We start from the raw sequence: 14,224 nt of genomic DNA, 5'->3' as shown, positions 1-14,224 counted from the left end.
AAGCAGGACTGAATCCCCTGTCTCCTGAGCATTAGTAGTTCTTGAAAAAAGCAAACGCGGAATTGCTTTCCTTATGGTCAAAAATGAATAAGGCGAGGAAGGGACTGGGGGGCATTTCAGATTTCATGTTAAAGAAACAAAGCACAAATTGACTTTTTATAAAGGTCAAATGAAAAATTGGATATCTTAGAGCTGCAGAGAATTTCCAGTTTGTGTTCAGTTCTGTTTACATTAAAAAAAAAAAAAAAGGAGAAAAATATTGTCATGTTCAGCTTAACAGATGATTGGGCATGGAACAAAAGAAAAGGAGGGAAAGATCGTATTTGCAAGAAAGTCTGGAATTGCAAATAGTACTGATTATATATCAATGTTCTTCAATGGCAGCTGTTAAGTTGCCCTTTCACAAACCATTACACCAGTAACAAAGTCTATCCAACTTGGTTTGTACATAACCTGCAGGCTCCAGCCCTTGCCACAGGTTTGTAAATTAGTTGGCTGTGTGCTGAAACAGGTATTTAAGAGACATAATTCATCCTCCTGGCTAAAAATACATAATGTAACAAACACTACTCATATTGAAAATCGTACTGTACATTCCTTTCATATGGACTAAGCTGTGACCCGTGTGAACTGAAAGAAGAGCTTTGCAGTCATTTAGAAAAAGAGAAAAAATCCTGGATGCGATATTTTCACCTAAACCAGTTTTCATCATTATGCACTGGTTATTTCCACCCTAATTGTGCTTTGTTCATCCTGTTGCTGGATTCACTGCTATCTCAGTACACTGTGGTTCACCTCCCACATGTCAGATGAACATTAAGACCACGGACACCACAGGCTCTGGAAAGGGAAGCAAGAGGGCAGCCCAGGGGAAAGAGCAGCAGCACTAAAGGAAACAACAACAATCTGCACGATCAGAAACAAATGGACCAAAAAAGCTTTGGCTGCTTCCTTCCCCACAGCCTCCCAGGACTCTCCTCTCCCTGCCACAGACAGCGCAAATTCTGTGTGCTCGCTTGGGAGGCAGGTTCCTCCTTTTCTAGAGATCACAAGCACATTTTTCACCTAGGGCTGAACTAACTTTTCAGAATAGAAGCCACTGTCCCCAGTTGTGCATCTGCCCTCAGCTGAACAAGAGCCTTCCCTTCCAGCCTCCTTTAAATTTCCCACTCAAGGAGGTCAGAGTTCTTGGGTCTTTAATCTTCCCCTCACAGTTTCATATACAACCCTTGGCTTCAGTATTTGGATATATTTCCTTCCTTCCTTCCTTCCTTCCTTCCTTCCTTCCTTCCTTCCTTCCTTCCTTCCTTCCTTCCTTCCTTCCTTCCTTCCTTCCTTCCTTCCTTCCTTCCTTCCTTCCTTCCTCCCTTCCTTCCTCCCTTCCTTCCTCCCTTCCTTCCTCCCTTCCTTCCTCCCTTCCTTCCTCCCTTCCTTCCTCCCTTCCTTCCCTCCTTTCTTTCTTTCTTCCTTCCTTCCTTCCTTTCTTTCTTTCTTTCTTTCTTTCTCTCTTTCTTTCTCTCTTTCTTTCTCTCTTTCGTACTCTTTTGAAGCCAAGTTGCTGAGTGAATCGTAAAAGGAGAGAATTCCAAGAGCGTTAGCTTCTCTGCTGTTCCCAGGGCAGGTCTGGGCCAAAACAAACCCCCACTGTGCCAGCAGCAGTTACTTACAGTCCAACACTCAGCATCGCAGCATTCAGCTTCCCAGCCTGACCATCTCCCATTTCCCTTAACAGATAAACCCTCCTCAGAGATTTCCCACTTCATCTCCAGCTGCGCCCCTTCCCATGTTTTCCTTGAGTCATAAAATAACCATCAGAAAAGAAAATGGCGAGAAGGTAAATATTCTGTCCTGGATCCAGAAAGTCCCTGCCCAGAATGCATCCTGCTTCACTACAAGACTTTTCCATTCCCACCCTCATTTCTTGTTCTCAGGAAAGGATACGTTCCCAGTTTCAGAAACCAGTGGTTTATACTGGGCCTGCCCTCCGCCACATCTGTTCACACAGACAACTTGGATTCCTAAATCAGAATTCTGCTAAAGAATTTAAGGAATAAATAGCTGCTGCTTCACTGATCTCAGGATTTTGGTGAGACAGGAACAAAATTTGACATCTGGGCAGAGAAGTCTCAGCAGGAGCTGTGTCACTGAAGCCAGCCATTACACAAAAAGGATGGAATTACTTTTACCTTTTGGAAAGAAGCTGAATCTTAAAGCTCAAGCCACAGTAAGAAACATGTTTCAATGGCGATTTGATGAATTAAAAGTTCTTCCAACTTCAAAGATTTTTATCATAGAATCATGGAATGGTTGGATTAGAAGGGACCTCAAAGCCATGGGCAGGGACACCTCCTACAGGATCAGGGTCTCCAAGCCCCATCCAACCTGGCCTTGAACACCTCAAGGGCTGTGGCAGCCACCACTGCTCTGGGCAGCCTGGGCCAATTTCTCCCAACTCTCATTGTAAGAATTTCTTCCTAATGCCTAATCTAAATCTTCCTCTTTCCAATTTAAAGCCATTCCCCCTCATCTTATCACTATATGCCCTTGTAAGAAGCCCCTCCCCAGCTTTCCTGCAGCCCCTTTCAGTACTGGAAGATGCTCTAATGTCTCCCTGGAACCTTCTCTTCTGCAGGGTGAGCAACCCCATTATTTTCTCATAAATTTCACAATAATTTTAAGAATTTTCACCATGTTTACTTCATTCTTCTACACGATTTGGGTGAATTTGCAGCAGTTGTGTCACATCCATTATACATAAACATTATACCAGAAATTCTGGCGACTGTCATGTTTGCAAAGAGTGAATTTCAATTGTATGGGCAAAAGCCTGCCAAATATTTGATCAAACAGCAAACACAAAAAATTCCATGAAAATTGCGGTTCGGGTGATTGTCAAATAATGGTATAAAACTGTCCAGGAGCAAGTCTGAGAGATTAAAAAATTCACAAATTTGGAAAAAAACCCAAGTCTGATCACTCATACTGCCTAGAGAGCAAGGAAGGTAGTGTAACCTGGGGTGGTTAAAGGGGTAGATCATTTCCAGAGCTGCCTGGCCATCTCAGCACAGAGGGTGAGGAAGACCCAAGCTCCAGTATGCATGAGGTATGCTTGTAAATATTCAGGAAATTACTACTGTCCAATCCATCCAGGGACAATATTTCCCCACATTTTTTTTCGACAAGTCTTCACACTAGACCCACAATTTCCTTCCCAGACAGGCTGCTCTGAGAAACAAGAGTTGAGCTGCTCTAGACTTCTGTCCCCCTTCCTTAGGGAAGGACCACCATCCAGATCACTTGGATTCTGAAACAACATGTCTCCAAATCACAGGCTTTTACAGTGCTAAGGCACCTGGGAAATCATTCTCTTCAGTGTGATCATAAAAACCTGACACTATTCTTGACCATCCACTCATGGACTGAAATGTCTAAGACTGAAGAAGGCAGCTGGGCTGGGAATCCTCATTGTCTCTCTCTCACACACACATGCATTTCTTTGTAATTGCCTCTGCTCTGATCCCAGTTCCTCCTTTCCTCTTTCTTCTTCACTGTATTTATCTCTTAGCACGCCTTGCTCCAAATACCAGCAACTGCAGCAAATCCACCTGCTCTCTGTAGCAGTAACAGCAGAAGGGACTTTTTCATTCAATAACTTCTCTAACAAATCACAGAAATTAATTAGTCTTTTCCATCCATGTTTTTTTCCTCATGGCTGCAGTCTCCTCTCTCTTCCACCATGATCCTTTTTTCTATTCCCCCCTCTTCTCTGTTTCTGTACAAATCTAACTTTCCATTTCCCTCATTTGTGTTCCAGCTCTCTCTCCCTCCCTCTCTCACAATGCTGCTGGAACACGCCGCAGGAAGATGATGGATGATCACCTGTCACAGCCTGTTTATTATAATTCAGACAATCAATTACACATCCCTAATGCTGGCTGTCCCACTGGAATTTACATGCTCGGCACAGACCAATGTGAAAATGGAATCTCATTTGCCAAATGTCTTAGCCTGGGTACAGCCTGATGATTACAGTCTGGTTCTTTCAACAGTTGTGTATGGCTGACAATGTCATCACTTACTGCTTGCCACAGGTCACATTGCTCTGAGCCATTATTTATTGTGTAGCACAGGGCAAGGCTGTCAGAGGACAAAGATGTTGTGGGAGCCGCTGCACTCAAGGCAGGCGAGCAAGGTAGCTCACACAGTAGGCACACATCTTCAGCACCCATCATCTGCCTTTGTTTCCACTGGTGTCAGTCCTTGTACCCTGCCTACCTTCTTTTCTTTTATGGATTACTGCCTTGCATTAAAAGGCTGGGGAGCTCTTGTATTGAGAGGCAGGGGGAAATGCTGTCCCTGCAGTTAAATAATCCCAGGACAGAAAGTAATGTAATAAGAAAAGGATTGCAGAAAAATGAGACAAGGGGGAAAGGAAAAAGGGCTTGTAAGTGTGTAGCTGAAATGCTACACAGTAGTAAGCGCTGAACCTGCTGGGAAAGGATTACGTGCATTTTACTGACTAATTGGGTGGCAGTGTTCATTACTCCATCTAGGTAGAAAGGAGACAGGAGATCCTAGATAGATCAGGATGTAGAATATGGACTGAGAAGTCCATCCTGAAAACAGTTTGATCTGAAGCAGCCAGACCTTCAGGAAAAGGAGGGAGGATTTAAATTTCACATTGACTGTGTTTATGAGAAGGTTAAATACACACAGGTTTCAGAAATCCTATATGCCCAGCGGTGCACAGAGACACATACAGATTAAAACATATATAAGATGTAAAGAAAGTTTCCTCTCCCTTAGCAGGGGAAGGAAGATACCTTTCTTGACTACAAGCCAAGTTTCTGACATATTCCTGTTAATGGGAAAGAAGAACACAGGAGCTGCCCCATTAAACCACCTTGCTGACTTAGAACTACCATTCTCTCACACAGAACTCAGTTCCTTCCCTCCACCTCTTTCTGCTCAATCCAGACAAACTGGTTTGGGCTCTGCACCTTAATTGCCTATGCTCTAATGCACTCACACACCAGTCATTCCTGGAAGACTCAAGGGCAAGACGGATAGAAAACTTACCAGTTACCAGTAAACTCTTTCAGTACAGCAGTTCATCTGCTAGATTCACTACTTTACTTAGTTAAAATTATTTTTAAGCACTCAACATCTAAATGGTTAATAAAGAGATCTCTGACCCCCAAAATATTAGCATTTCAGCAGAAAAGCCGTGACATTCATGACATACAAAATGAAATCCTAGATTAAACAAGTTACTACTCCTTCAGTAAACAGGACTAGCCTTAAAGCGGGATGGCCTGCTGTTCAGAATAGTTATCAAGGTGGAAGACAAGCATTGAAATGAGGTAGCACTGATGATTCTTTTTAAGATCTTACAAGCCACCTACCAGTGTTTTCTTGGTTCTATGTGCACATGAGGTCAGAGAAGAGGCCCTTTATTCTTTCTCACAAAATAAAGGCAAAAGAAAGTGTTTAGATTTCAGATGCAAGGTGTGTTCCCTATACGAACACACGTATGAGATGTAGTTGCCTGTTACAGCAGAGGACTGGAGCAGATGTATCGGGAAGACCTTCAGAAACCTTTGTTCTTAATGATACTATTTGTATATCCATGGGATAGTGTTCAGGAGCTGTATGTGCACCAGATCACATCGGTTCTTTATTCATATGTTAAAATCTCTGTCTCAGCAGCACTATGAGAACTCAAATCATGACAAAGTGCTCTCACTTTCTGCTTATATTGAAATATACATATACACAAGCATAGACACACTTATGGACTGACTACGGTGGCTTTGTTTTTAAAGAACCTGTTTTTAAACAGAGGATCAGCACACATTGTAGTGAGACTACATATGCATCTAATTTCACACATGACACAAGAGCATGTGAAAGAGCTCAAGTCCTTCTTACACAGCAAAAGTCTTCCTGTGCTCGTGTGAGTTCTGTATGAGTTGGCATTAAAAAAAGTTTGCTGAGGGAACAGGAAGGAAATGGAGCAATCAAGTGTGTAAGGAGTCACTGCTGCCCACAGAGGGAAATGTTATTCTGAAGCTGGCTGAAGTGAATCACACTGAACCCTCAACCTCTTTTTTGTTTTTCCTTTCTGCTCCTGTCTTAGAAAGATGCATTAGTTACAATCAGGCAGAGAAGTAAACAAATATTAGCTCTTCTTACTATGAAATCCTAATTGGATCAGTCAGACAGCCTAGAATTAAGGAAGGCTACCTCTGTTGTGTTATACTTGGAATAGGAAGCTGTGCTGAAGTTTTCTGAGGGTGTGCTGCATCATCACCACTGCCTGACTTGGTATAACAGCAGGGCTGTGAGGATCAAAGTAGCATGAGCTGTCTCCAGGCGCCCACGGAAGTGAGATGCCAAGACAGACCCTGTAAAACAAGGCACGTTCTGGGACACTTCTGGTGAAGATGCAGCACTTCCCAAGCCCAGTGTTAACCACAGGCTGGCTTGAACACCTGCAAGACTCTTCACAAACTGGGCAGCCAGCCCTTATAGCTCCTCTACCTAGTTCTGTGGCAAGGCAAGGGAAGACACGATACCAGCATCAGTGCTTGCATTAGAAGTGCAATGGTCCTTATCTGCCAGATTCATCATTTGGTCTGTTCTGTCTGGAATGGGAAGTACACCTTGCCTCTATGACAGGCTGGATACCTAAAGGCAAACACAGCCACATAGGTCAGGAAGGCTTGTGTTCTGCCAGGAGAGAAGAGTTTTCTCACTCTTATCCATCACTTACAAACTACAGATCTGCCATGAGACTCAATTCCAAATGAAACTGCTGCCAGAAAATCCAATCAATTAAAGAACCTTTTCCTCCTGAACAGGCAAATGATAAAACTATCACCCTGTGATACAGTTAAATTCTCATGCTTACAAGGGAAGTCCCTTTCTTGCTGCCACCAACAACCTTGCTGCAACTTGGATTTTAGTTGGTTTAGTACAATGTGCTCAAATTACACCAGACATTTAATTCCTCCTCACTCCAACCAGTATTTTGTTGTTCATGCAAGTCCCACTGTGTTTTACAAAACAGGTTCATTTTTACACTGTTTTTGTTACTTACTTGCAGCCTGGTAGTACCGAAAAGCTCCCCATCAACTCAGTTTTTGGCAGTTAGGAACTATGCAATCCCATGAAGAGAGACCACATATATAGCAAAGGCTTATAGTCAAAACAGACAATGCAGACAGGGGGAGAAAACTGAGGAGGCAGAGCAAGTTTACTTGTCCAAGGTCAAAAGCAGATCTGGTAATACAATCTTCCTATTCTTATTCCATTACTGAAACCACTAGACAAAGGTGTCTTCCTAGCATCCTCTCACCAATTCTCATCCACCCTCTAAAGGTTCCCAAACTCTGCAGCATGTAAACATCCTACAAACGAGTAACACATGTGGAGAGGTCAAATGCTACCCCATGCAAAGGATGTGATGAACCTGTCTGGAAAAAGTGACTCAAGATACTAATGAGACATCACATATTGTCATGGGACTGGAGTGTAAAAATGGCTCAGTTTGCTCTGTGGGGCTGATCTGGCAAACTTTGAATGCTCTCTGCTTCTACGGAAAGAGGCTTTCACTCACAACTACACCCCAGCCTTGTATCAGGTGCTTTCTTCATGACTGAGCAGTTTTACAGACATTCACAGCTAAGGCACACGATATATTTCTGAAATAAAGACCACGTGTCTGTTCCACCTTTGTGGGTGCACTCCCCGGCACGAATGATCCATGTCACTTGAATCTAAACACCCCATCCACGTGAACGAGCATCTCCCTCTTCACTGGTTGCAAGAGGTAGTGGAGGGGATTGACTGTTTTGCCCACAGCATCCCCGGTCTTGCTTGAGTGCACTTTTTGACAGTTAAAGCAGGAGATGTGCTGAGTCAGGCAGCTCCCCCAGCTGCTCGACGGAAACACAGCTGTTACACAAAAATAACCATGAACACAAGGACTAGAGCTTTTTTAGAGAAAACAAAGAGAAAAGCACATTAACCTGCAAACTCAACAGCAGATTCCTTCAACTATTTGATTTGATACAATCCAACTTCAGGCACTCCTCTTATTGTGGGCCAGAGTCTGTGCTGAGTGCTGTTCTGCTCATTTTAGGCTGTGTCTGGAGGACAGGAAGGGAGCCAGAGCTATCTCTCCTTCTGATTTTGTTGATCCAGACTGGGAAACCTGAGCTCACTGTTTAATTAGGAAAGGACGGAGGAGGGTGTCAGCAGGTGGACAGCTAATAAGCACAGCCCCATGCTGCAACCCATTGCCGGGATCAGGTTATGGAACAATACCAAACCAGTGCTGCACATGCTGCTGTTCCCTTGCGCCTGCGTCCATGGCGTCCCCAGTTGTGCAGTGGCACCTGTTCCTCTGAACGTGAGCACAAGCTGTTCCCTCAGCACTCTAGCACATGCGAGTCACGGCTCTCAGATTCAGCAGCTACTTGGATAATACCCCAACTCCTTAAAGGGCTCCAGCTCCATTGCTGCTGCATAGTATCACCCTGCACAGAAACAGCTCCAGCAAAAGCTGAAGGCTGGGGAAAGAAAAAAAAGTGCAACACAACAATAGAAAAGGGGGGAAGCAGAAAGCCCATGGGTGAAAAAGGACTTGTCTTAGGCAACCTGCGTAAGAACTGCGAAGGTTTACTGATCTTGAATATAATTTGCACTGAGGCATCCACTACACGACAGCATTTACCAAGGTGCCCTCAATCCCACAAAGGGTAGCAGTTTATATGGAAGGGCATGGCCCCCTCACAGTTCGGCTTGGAGCAGACGGGAAGGACAGCGGCTCCCTGTGTCTTCAAAAGCCATTTCAGGCAGTAACCTCAGTTTGATTTCTACACAGCAAAGGCACCACTCAAGCCCTGGGCACGGTGCTCGCTTTGCCTCCAAACTAGCTGAGTAAAGGTCAGTCTTTAACAACCTTCATCCCATTCCACCTCTTCCCAGACACCAACAGGAGAAGGGAGTTGGCCGTTCCCTCACCATACGGCTAAGCTGTTACACAGGGAATTACACTTTGCAGTCTCCGTACCTTAATTAATTAACAGATTAATTCAGAGAGGCCCAAACCGACAGACAAACAACAAATGTCCTGCGACAAGCCCAGTAGAGCATCATGGTAATGACCCCAGATATCAAAAGGAAAAGCATAATTAAACATAGGCTGAGGAGGGGGGAGTAGACAGGGGGCAAAAGGAAAAGAAGTTAAAGTTTTATAGTTCCATGAACAACAAAGGTGCCCAGAAATCCCATTTGAAGGCTGTAATATTAATTTAATGGGAAAAAAATCCAATACAATTCCCAAAGAATTTTTCAATTACATTAATATGATGGGCTTTAATGGATATCTTAAGCAGAGAGCATGATTAACAGAAATACTGCATAAATTACACTTACGTATTTTACAAAAACTGGCACAGAGCCTTGCCTTGCAGGAGACCTTGTTCTAAACTCTGGCATCCACTTGTAATTGTATTTAAAATAATGTCACCGCTCAGAGATGAACCGTTTCCTCTTGGGATTTTAATCCTTCCCACACTCTGGACCAGTAGCAATGTGAACGCAAAGAACTGGAAAGAATTGAAGATAAGAATTATCTTGAGGAGTTTTTTTCACCTGTTCGTACAGCGTCCAGGGAAACTTGGTCTGGTCTGTGCATAGGACTAGAGTTGCTGCAATACACCTAATATAATATTGACAGCAGCCACCCACAGGAGTTGTACAGCCTTCCACAGCCAAGCACCAGGGAGCCCTGTAGTAACACAGGGCCTGGAGATACAGCAAGGAAGAATTCTAATGATACGCTGCCCAACCCAACCATAGTCCCAGCACCATGAACACAAAACTAGAGGCTCTAAGGATGGTAGAAGTATAATCCCAGCATCTGACTCATTCCTCCACAGAACAGACTTAACTGAACTTTCAGATAAGCTGCCCAGGTTGCATAGTCCCAGATAAACCCTGAACTGTAAGGAAATAAGCTGGTGAGTCAATGTTCCATCTATACTCATATCACATGGTTCTCTTCTCTACTTCTGCTACTGCTCTGACCACCCATAGCTGGTACAGTTGCACCTGAACAGCAGCCACAGAGCCTGGGTGCCAGTTTGGCCGGCTGTACACATAGACATGTTAACACGATGTTGACAAGGCCTTCCTAAAACTCACACTGCAATTCTGCCCCCTGTATTTTCCAGTAGTGCACGATAGGGAACAATGCAGTTGTGCCTGGTTGAAAACATGGCTGTGCATTATATTTAGTGACTTTGAATTCCAACAAGAATTGCAGTCACAGACACAAACTATGTGTGTGCAAGCGTGATGGGGACACTGCGTGCAATCAGTGCTGATTGCTCAGAAGGAGCTCTGTGGTGTGCCAGAAGAACTGCTGCTTCTCTGCCTTCAGGTGGCTTAGTACCGTATTAATTAGAGAGCGTTGGCACGTAACTACATCACAGATCTTAAAATTCAGAATGCAGAGGTAGGGAGTATTATGGTGGAAACTCACAGCATTAGCTGTTCCAGTACAATCTCTTTAGAAGCTGAGTACATCATACATCAGATGAGCTCAACAGAGCTGAACCCTTGATCTTATTTTTTTTAGAGTATACCCACACAGCAAGCTAAATTTTATCATAGATACCACACATACATTGCATACTTCTTCCCACATAATCCACACAGAGATGTACTCAACAAGCTTTATAAATATTTGAATGAGAAGAGGATCCTGCAAATAAAATAGATCCAAATTTTATTCTCAGCTTCATACTATACAAATCTGTTGTCCCTTTGAACAAGTACTAGACATAAATTTTCTGGAGAAGTGTCTTCTCACTGAATTTTGGAAACCCGTGGGCCCAAATCTCCAATTTCTCATCAATTAAGCCTATTGGAAGAAAGTGGGAACTGAACTCTCAACATCAGGACCCAGTTCCTTCAGATTAAGCCTTCAAAAATGCTGTTACTTGGAATCAGTGGTGCTTTTGAGGATTAGAGACACAACATTAAGCTTTCTAATTTGGACACCCAGTTCAGAAAAAAATTTCCATTCCTAATGGATATTTCTCAAAAGCACTTTCAGATTGCTGGGCAGCAGGTGTCAGGGAATGCTTGGTGCTGTTATTCTTCCTGTGAACATCCTATCAGCAACTCCATGCTGTGATATTCAGAAGAACAGCCTCCAATGAAGAAAAATTGCTTGTCGCTTGCTGCCTTGAGATGCGAGATAGTTAAAGTTAAGCAGAAGGCGTATTGCTGTGTTCTCTATTTCTTTCATAAAACACAAATAAAGTACCCTGTCAAGTTACATGAGCTGAAGTGACAGGCATCTCTTGAATGCTTTTAATTGCTGCCAAAAATAGTCTGAAGCTTTGACCAAAGTTGACACAGGCAAAACTTCCCTGGAAAGTATCTTCTATGTGCAAAGAAGTGAACTATTTCAACAGTTAAAATAAAAACAACAATTACACACTTTGCCCTTTCTGAAAATTCCATTTTACCTTACAACAGAAAGATATTTTTCAAATATCTGCTCACACCAGCAGAGAATGCAAGAAGATGAGAATGCCGTCTTACTTATATCACTATAGAGTAACATCAGCTCCCATTAGGCAGGTTTTAATCAACTTCTTTTCATTATTGTTACAATAGTGCCTAATAATGCCAGTCAAGAACTCAGCATAAAGACAAGATGCTGCCAGCATGTTCAAAAACAAGCGTCTTTAAAATCACATTTTAACAGCTTCTAAAACCTTGTACTGTAGATAAAAATTCAAGTTGAATTAGTGGAAGATTCACTCCCTTGTTACAACAAATTAAATTTCCCTCATTATAAATGTAATCAGAAAACACTCCCCAGACCAGAGAAGAGGATCTCTCGCTGTTTGAGGTCCTGTGCAGGACAGTGTCAGCCATACACAACAGCTCTGCCCCAAGCCACTATTGCGCTTTAGTGGCTCATCTCTGCACTGTCCGTGTCAGCGTATCTACGGCTATAGCCAGGCAGAAAACAGCTTTCTTATCTCACAAAACTTGCAATTACCTTTCTCTTTCTCTCTTCATTTATCATCAGCTCTCAAAGGATGTATTTTGTGAGTGTCTCCATGGAACAGGAGACGGAGATATCCAGGTATTGGAGGCACTCATGTGGAAAATGGTCGCTGCCTGCTCCAGGCCAGTGACCTGACCTAGATCTGTAACAGTGCAGGTGAATTCTCCCAATGTGAGGCTGTTATCACTGTGAGATAATATTCCAGGACAGATCTCCCTTGTTTTATCTGGAAGGGTCTGGACCTGAGGGACCACTCTGACAGTGCTCCTCAACCACATTCTTGACAAAGTTGACCCAGTAAAGGCTGCACCCACAAGGTCTATCAGCTTCGTGGTTATTGCTGAAAAAAACCAACTGTTTACAAAAAAGAACAATCCTCACTTTAGCCTGAAATCTGTTTTTCCTGAACATTGACAATTCCCAATGAAGTCAGTGAATTCACAAGACGTACAAGACATGGGATCGGGCTCCTTGTGCTTAAAATTACAAATTTTTCCATTTTCTTTATTTAAGTTTTACTTCCCCAGTATCCAGAACAAACACACATCAGCATGAAAGAACCCATTAATATGTCTAATGCTTTCCCCTATAAACTACCATGATCTCACTGCTTCCAAAGCACAAAGGAAATTAAAACAGAGCTCAAGAGGATGGCACTGAAAGATACAACTTAAAACCCAAGAAAGCTGGGAAATTTCTGCACAAAGGCTGCAAATCTGGGCTTGGAAAGGAAAGCAGCTTACAGTGAGCTGTAATAAAATCATTCCAGTCTGTAACCTGAACAGAGAAAGCCTGCCATTCAGCAAACAGGAAATCCCAGAATTTATAGATGACCCTGTTACAAAGCAAATGTTTTGGAACAAGTCGTTCTTTCCCTAGCGCCTATTTTCCACTGTTTCTCTCCTGCTCTTTCCCCTATAAGACAAGGGCCAGAGCAGCACCGTCTGGCTGCCGCTGGTAGCAGCACTGCTCCGATGTACCATAACTGGCACACCATGACTGGCATGAGACGGAGTGAGCAACCAGCAAGGGACTCTGCCTGAAAACGTGCCTGGCATTTTCCAGCTGTATCAGTTGCCGTAATAAAATAAATATCCCTATTACATTTGCCTTTTTTTATTCCCATTGATCAGTGTAACTGAAGTACAATTATTTTCTACTTAAAAAAAAAGAAATTTAGAAAAGCTTCTGTGTATGTGTGTGATGTGCAGAACTTTGGCCCTCAGACAATGTTAAATTCCATGTCCTCCTTGCACCTATGTAAAGAGGACTGCACAAGGATAAAACTAAAAAACCAATAACATAAAACCAACCCTACCAGCTTCCCTGTTTTTCTCTTACTCATTGTGTTGCAAGGACTCTAAGGCACTGGTGAGACAGTAGATATAAAAGAAAAAGAGGGAGCTCTCACCACAGTAGCCAAGGCAGTCAGGAAAGAGAAACACAGCTGGATGCCAGTTTAACCAAGATAAGAAAAGGAGGAGGCACTCATATGCCCTCTTATTTCCACCACCTCCCTTCTCACTCCATTGGGAGAGAGACACACAAAGCCAGAAAATGCTGGTGAGAGCCATGAAATGCGTCTCACTCCACCTTTGGTGTCCCTGTTCTGCTGACAGCAGCACCATCCAGAGGTTTGCAGGGCACCTGGAGTAGCACTCCTGTATTGCCAAGTGCCATGTACCAAAAATCCTGGCTCAGGAACTCCTCCTTCCCCACAGTCTTAACTCAGCAGCGAGCAGGGCAGCCAGATCTTCCCTGCTGACACAGCAAGCATGTGTCCACACTTGTTTCAAGCAGCAGGGTAATACAGTGGAGACTCTGTGGTATCTGTGGTTTTACAAAAGAATAGGTGTGCCAAGGAGCTCAGCTAAACCTGAAAGAGCACGTACTCCCCAAGGACAGCAGGACAGCGTTCAACATGACCTAAGGGTTTAACTGCTGACGATACGGAAACCATCTATCAGAGAGAATCTCTCTGCTGTTCCTTTTCTTTCTCTCATCCTATCCCAGCATTGTTTAAATGAATAATTAGAAATAATAATCATTTTTCCTCAGCAGCTATCAAACTGTCCGGATTCCTATCAGTGTTAAAAAACAGATATTGAATATATCTTTCCTCAG

At 43.3% G+C, this 14,224-nt stretch overlaps 1 long non-coding RNA gene across 1 annotated transcript in view; it reads right to left on the bottom strand.

Moving 5' to 3' along the window:
* LOC138727946 (uncharacterized) overlaps window positions 1-12,210 on the bottom strand; it is a 60,395-nt gene extending 48,185 nt beyond the window's left edge. Inside the window, exon 1 of the long non-coding RNA XR_011338641.1 lies at window positions 12,092-12,210. This is a non-coding gene — a long non-coding RNA (uncharacterized lncRNA). The remainder of the gene's footprint in view (window positions 1-12,091) is intronic.
* Between the last annotated feature and the right edge of the window lie 2,014 nt (window positions 12,211-14,224).

Source organism: Phaenicophaeus curvirostris, chromosome 17, assembly GCF_032191515.1.
Source record: "Phaenicophaeus curvirostris isolate KB17595 chromosome 17, BPBGC_Pcur_1.0, whole genome shotgun sequence".
In the NCBI taxonomy this organism is placed as follows: Eukaryota; Metazoa; Chordata; class Aves; order Cuculiformes; family Cuculidae; genus Phaenicophaeus; species Phaenicophaeus curvirostris.
The sequence above is the reverse complement of the archived record's forward strand: the minus strand, read 5'-3'. Positions and strand labels throughout refer to the sequence as shown.